Raw genomic sequence first — 7,046 nt, 5'->3', positions numbered from 1 at the left:
TTTCCAGCAAGGAGAAAAAAAAATGAGGAGTTTGGGAAGAAGACAAGACGAATGCTTTGTGCAACACTTCCTCCTCAACACCCTCCTCCCACCCCCACCGCCCGCGCCTGCCTATCCTTTCTGTCACTACAGGGAATAACTGCTCCTCTGAACTATCACTTTTAGCAGCCATTCTGTTATTCCCCGTCTCTCCAAAATAAAACAAAACAACAACAAAACAAAACAAACAAACAAAAAACAACCCTCGCTTTAAAAAAAGGACCCTGAGCTCTGGACTGCGGAGGCGTAAATGGTGTAAATGTCACACAGGAAGTCCTGACAGTCACTACTGTTTCTGCTACATAGCCTCCTTCCATGCTGTTTCCTGTAGTAACTGGATGTCAACTTCATCAGCTGGCAGCTGCTAATATCCGACTACAGAGCCCTAGATAAAGCAGTTCTTCATAGAGAGCACGTGAAGACATTTTTCTGGACCTGTAACACTGATATCTGTTAGTTTGATGTTGAGATACTCGCAGAGTGCAGGTTGCCACAAACGCTCAAACCATTCTTGAGTTCCAAGACCTTCCCAAGTTCCTTTCCCACAAGTAACTTGAAGGAGTAGAAGAGCTCACGCTGCGGCTTGGGTCCTGGGAGAGGAGGTGGGGCGGCTTACCTGGGATTATGCGGAGTTGTGGGCAGAGTGAGCAGATCGCTGCCCAGGACTAAGTGCTTTATTTGGTATTATCCCATTTGATCCTCACGACCTTGTGAGGTAGGTGCTATTATTATGCCCATCAAAAAGTAATAAGTATCTCAGGCTAAATTTGAATTCAGGTCTTCCAGACCCCAGGTCCAGTGTTCAGTCCACTAAGCCACTTAGCTGCCCCTTGGCATTATCAAAGGATTCAACATAAGAAACTAATATGATTAAAATTTTTCTTTCAGAATAAAATATTTTTATTAACATGCATCCTTCTAGGTTTTTGTTCATTTTACAAGTGAAGTTCAGAGCTTTATGCACTAGCATCAGAGAACAAAATATCTTTGAAGATTAGTTTAACAAACCTGCACTCAATCTGCCTCATTCTGACAATGGTCCCTTGTAATTAGTTATTTCTTCTTATATTACTTTCATTCAAGTTAGAATCACTTATTGCCACGTAGGTGAGGTATAACCAGAATGGCCTTTGTTTTCTTTGAGTGACTCAATTTATCTCAGTGAGCTTTACTAGGTAGTAAGCCCCGGGCTCAAACCCCATTAGGTGTTAATGTAATCCATGTGGATGTGAACCTCCCACGGTCCTAAGGGGAGGGACCAACTCAAGAACCAATCACCAGAGCCTGAGCTCTGGTGATTCAGATGAAGTTTGATGTCTGAAGCCCTATAAGAAGGGAGGACAGAGCCATTTGTTTGGGGCTCTGGAGATGGTGTTGATTAGGAGATTCTGGGCAGCTGTAGCTAAGGAGCCCTCCAGCTTGTAAACCTGGATGTTGAAACTTTGTTGAACTCTGGTAACTATGTGTTGGGACTTGAATCAGACAAAGTCTGTTGATGTTTTTAATTTGTTTGCATTTTGTTTTGAAGTTCAGGATGCTGGCTTTTTCCCCTGAGCTAACTGAATGATATTTGAATGCTGAATTAAAAGTAAGCTCGTCAACCCCTTCACCTTGCTTCTCTTGCTTAAGCAGATTGAAAGAACCTGTGCTGTTGGCAGCTTTCTGGGTGCTGGCTGTGGGTGGATCTTATACCCCCACAGAAGCTGCTAGCCGGGTTGTTCAAACATGAGGTTAGTTTCCAGGATTACATTTTCATAACTGTACATCAAGGTGAATCATAATTATAGGATGGAGTGTCGTTTGTACATGTGTATCATATAATTATCACCTCAGACACTTATAAAAAGAAAGGTTAAACAATGAGAAAGTAGACTTCTGTAGCTCAAAGTACCTGGGGCTAGGTCCACATATTACACTCATGAGGAAGCATTGGTCAGATTTATTTTAAATACTCATCAACAATTCCAAACAATTACTAAATCACAATGATTGAGCAGAAAGACTGGTATTGAGATGTTTTCCAATTATTTTTAATTATCATGTACATGACCCCAACCCTCCTCCAAAATAAAGCAAACTATAACAAAATGGAGTAAATTTTCATAAAATATTTACTTGCCCCTGCAAAAGATATATTTCTCCCCAAAAGGCTTTTATTGCATTCTTATCTTACATAAGACAACTCAAAAAGGTACTAAATAACATTTTAAAAAATATTTAACATTTTTTCTTTCTACTAGAATCACTGACCATTTAATAATTGACCTTCTTTTTGTCCTCTTTTTAAAAACTATTTCCAGTGCTTAATACTATCTCTCTCTCTTATTCTTTCAGGTTGTATATGACAATGAATGGATTTTGGCAGATGTCCAACATAAGTGAGAAACATTTTACGTATAACAATATGTATGTAATATATGTAATATATTTACATTTAACAATATTTACGCTAACAGTATTATTTGGTGTCATTTTCCAAATCTACATGAGTATGGAATCCATTTCAGAGTTTACTTACAAATTACTACCAATTACTCTTGCAGTAGGAGGCCTCTATTCCTACAGCTGTAACAGTTTCATGAATGCAAGCATCAATTGCGTGAAATTCTGACTTTTCACTTTGGTTCTGCAAAGAAGACTACTTACATTTTATTCTGTGCCTTGATTACAAGATGGTAAATAATTGTTTACATCAAATTTCATAGAAAAGAGTAAAAAGAAACAGTCAAATAGATGCTCTAATTTTTTTTAGAAAATTAAGAATGAATTTACTGTTTTATGATAGAGATCATGTAGCTGAAAAAAACTAAATTTAACTTAAATTCCAAAGAAGATGGAACTTTAATCCCTCTCCCCTCCCATACCCCCAAAAGCTACTTTACTGAATTTCTCAATGGAAATGCCAACTATGGAACGGGTTGGAGGCCATGCATCTTTTTGCTTGGGAGCACACAGAATTTGAATGCATATTTATTAAAATTTTGCACAATGGTTAGTTGTGACGGGCAATTAAAGTTCATGAAAATAAATAATGCACATTACCAATAACTTAATTGTACAAAATGGATAAGAAAAATAATTGGCTAACTAAAAATAAAAAAGGAACAACCTTTGTTGAACTGACCACATAAATATCTTACTAAGAACAACCAATGTGACTGGAATAAAATATAGAAAGTGCTTAAAGTAGTTATAGGATATGATTTTTTATTGAACATATTATTGAAGCAGAAGCATTCCATTTGCTTTGCTGCAACACCCTAAGGACTGTTGGGCCTTTTCATCTGACTTGTAGCTGAAATCTTCCATATGGGATATCTCTTCCTTAGAATATGAGCTTCATGGGAGCATGGACTATCTTTCTTACTTTCTATTTGTATTCCTAGCAATTAGCATGATGGTTTGTACATAGTAAGCACTTAATAAATCCTTTATTCATTGATTCATCATTTATGTGCAAGTCCTGGATTATAAGTAAATATAATTAATATGTCAAAGTATCACATATTTGCTAAATATTGAATAAAAACCTGCTTCACATAATAACACAGGCCAAAGGCAGGCAACAAACATTTATTAAATATTTACTGTGTTCCAGACATTTTGTTAAGCACCAGGAATACAAAGACAATTCCTTATTTCAAGGATTTTATTTTCTAATGAGAGAATATACCAAAGGATCTGAAAAGCAGAAGAGGAGAAAGTATCCAAGGATGATCAGAAGGATATCGGGGAGAGGAATGAAGAATGATTGACCTACACCTGTCCTGAAAATTATTTTTTTTGGAAGGAATTCACCAATAGGAAAAGGGATCCTTCATGGTAGAAGATGTTCTGGGATGAGAATAACCCAGGTACTCAGGGAGATTCTAAGGTAATAAGGCAGGAAAGTTAGGGCAGAAAAGTCTAGGAGAGTAGAAACATAGGCAGAACGGGAAAGAATATAAGAATCCCTCCACAGTGAAAAAGAGTTCTCTTTCTGAGATCTGCAAAATTTTATATGTTCAGTGGTGCCCTAATATGTTTCTTCTGTGAAAAAAATGATAGATTGCAAGTATTTAAAATCTCCCGTTTGCAAATGAATATGTACTCAATCAAAAACAAAAGTACTGAATAATTTTGGGGAAGTGAATCTTAAAGTTTCAGAAGGTTCTCAGTTTCCTTGAATTACCTACACTCCCCTGATGAAGTTCTAAGATTCATCAGACATGTCTCAAATAATCCTGAAAGCATAAATTCTAAGAAGTATAATTTCAAGTGACACTAAATGTCTTTTTTTTGTTGACAGATAGGCCTGCCACCTTTTTGTCTTCTCATATGCATGTTTCATTTACTTGTTAGATCCCTGTTTATAGTAGCACAGTGCTAAGTTGTAGGAGGTATACAAATATTCTCTTTTTTCTGCAAAAATTCCTTAATATATGACACAAAATTATATTTTTATCTCTAGGACTTACCACATCCTTCATTTCATATATCATCTATGTGCTTTTCCTATTCTTGGATTTTTTTTTTTTACAAATCTAATTTTCAAGCTTCTGTCTGTCTCCTGAGCTTTAACACAAATTGCTTATTGTACAGTTGAAATTGAATGCCTAATGTATCTTAAACTCAACAAGTCCAAGAAGAAGTTATCTTTCCACCAAAATTCATCACTAATAAAAACTTCCCTATTTACGTTGGAGGTACCACTATTCTTCCAGTGCCCAAGTTTGGAAACTGGTGCTTTCCTGGATTCTTCAATATCTTATTCCCTGCATGTCCAACAATTTACCGAATCTTGTTGCTTACTGTTTCACAACATTTTTTATATATGAACCTTTTTCTCTACTCACATACCTTCACTCTAACAACATTTTACTTCAGGTCTTAATCACCATTCACATAGATAACTGCAACATCCTCCTAATTGTTTTCCCAGCCCTAAGACTCTCTACCTTAGTCCATCGTTGTCAGAGATTTTCCTTAAGTATAGATCTGAACATTTGTTCCATGAATCTATTGGTACCCTCCAATGACTACCTCTTATTCTTAAGTTAAAATATAAACATCTCTATATTTTAAATTTCTTCATAACTTCCAAATTAGTCTTTCTATTCACAGTACATTACTTTCAGTCTTGTACTTTGCAGTGGGGTCAAGTTGCCATTCTTTCATTTCCTCACTTATGATGGTCCATCCCCTATCTCTGTGCCTTTTCATTGAACCATCCCTCTATCAGGAATCCATTCCTTCCTTACCTTGGCCAGTCTTCCTCCAACCCACAGCTCAAGTACTGCTATCTACAGGAACACGTATTTTTCAAACTTCTAGTGTCCTCCCTCACAAACTACCCTGCAATGTTTTTTTTTATTTTGAACTTATTTGTATTTATTATATTTATATTGGTTCCATATATACCCATGAACATGTTTACACAAAAGCTTCTCTTACAGAGATTATAGTTGTAATAGCTTTAAGAGTCAAATGGAAAGTTGTAAAAAATCTGTTTTAAATATTATTTCAGAAACATTGCTTATTTAAAGAGGAAGATTAAGAGAAGCTGAAGAAACAGGTTTCTTATCACAGATGGAGAAAAGCTGGAGAATACAGAGAAAAAGCAGTTGATTAAGCCTTCTTTTTGGGTGCCATTATTTTAATCTTCTTATGAAGATTTGAACAAAAAGTTTGTTTAATTCATGAATGAAGTAATTAGCACAGGGCAGTACTCTTGGCAGTGAAGTCATCTGCCATTGTAGTTAGGGTCTGAGGTGATTTTGACTGTTATTCTTCTTTCAGAAAAAAATATCATAAATGCTTACTATTTTTATTACAGTCATTGCTAATAAATTGTGTATTCACTAATATTAAAGTCCTTTAGTCCTAGGAGATTGAGGCATATAATATACAGATGTGAGGAACATCTATTAAGAAAGAAAATCCTTTCAGTTTATTTAATAAATCATATTTGATGCATGGATGGGAGGTGGTGACTCTGTACTTGGTAAGAAAATACAACATGCTGATTTATTGTTTTTTGACTTATTTGATTAATTGAGAGATATATTTAAATCTTATTAATTAATGATGAAGTCTATTAATATATCCCTAAATTACCATAATGTTCAGAATGATTAAGAGAGTATGTGAACAAGTTGAGTAGAAGGCTTTGGGAGAGGGTGACAGTTACAGGATTGAATGTGGGTAACCTTAGACCCATGCATTCTTGTTACAATGCATGTGGCTGTTCTGATAGCACAATTATATTTGCAAAATTACAAAAAAGAAGCACAACTCAAAATAAAAACATGATACCTCTCCATTCTCCTTTGCAAAAGAACATTGCATATATTTTTCATTTTTTGATGTATTGATCAGTTTTACTAATTGCTTTTCCTCTTCTTTTTCTTAAAAAAAAATCTTTGTTATATAGGTGGGTGAATGTGAAGGACATAAAGGAAATGCAGGTGATATAAAATAAAAAAAATCAATAAACATTATTTTTTAAAAATTTTTTAATTTTTTTTGGCAATTGGTTGTGTGTCCAATACACAAAAAGAGAAAGGGAGATTTGGGGGGGTGGGGATTATGGTTGATTATAGAATAATGTCTGAGAATTAGATGTGGATTTCTGAATCTCAGCTTAAAATATTGAAATAAAAGGACCTTGGCTATATATATAGCGTACAGGTTGAGAAGAATATATTTTGCTATTGCCTTGTTAAAGATACTTTAAACCAAAAAGGAAATGGGAGCAAGAAAAGTGTCTATATAAATCCATCAGGCTAAATACCAAAGAAAGTAGCTACAATGTAGTAGGAAGAATAGTAGTTGATCTAATCAGAAAATCCTAAGAGATAAAATTCAAGAATATAGCTATCAGTAAAACCCATGTAGTCAAATCCCTCTACACAATTCTATGTAATATAGACAATAAACAAAATAGCCTAGTTATCCTTTAAAAAATTTACTTCACATTAACCATAGGGGATCAGGTTTGACTCTAGATAGATCATCTTCAAAAGAAA

General features: G+C 35.0%; 1 pseudogene; it reads right to left on the bottom strand.

Moving 5' to 3' along the window:
- Positions 1 to 325: 325 nt before the first annotated feature.
- On the bottom strand, positions 326 to 5,772 carry LOC118847352 (annotated as a pseudogene).
- Positions 5,773 to 7,046: the final 1,274 nt, after the last annotated feature.

Source organism: Trichosurus vulpecula, chromosome 4, assembly GCF_011100635.1.
Source record: "Trichosurus vulpecula isolate mTriVul1 chromosome 4, mTriVul1.pri, whole genome shotgun sequence".
NCBI classification, from domain to species: Eukaryota; Metazoa; Chordata; class Mammalia; order Diprotodontia; family Phalangeridae; genus Trichosurus; species Trichosurus vulpecula.
The sequence above is the reverse complement of the archived record's forward strand: the minus strand, read 5'-3'. Positions and strand labels throughout refer to the sequence as shown.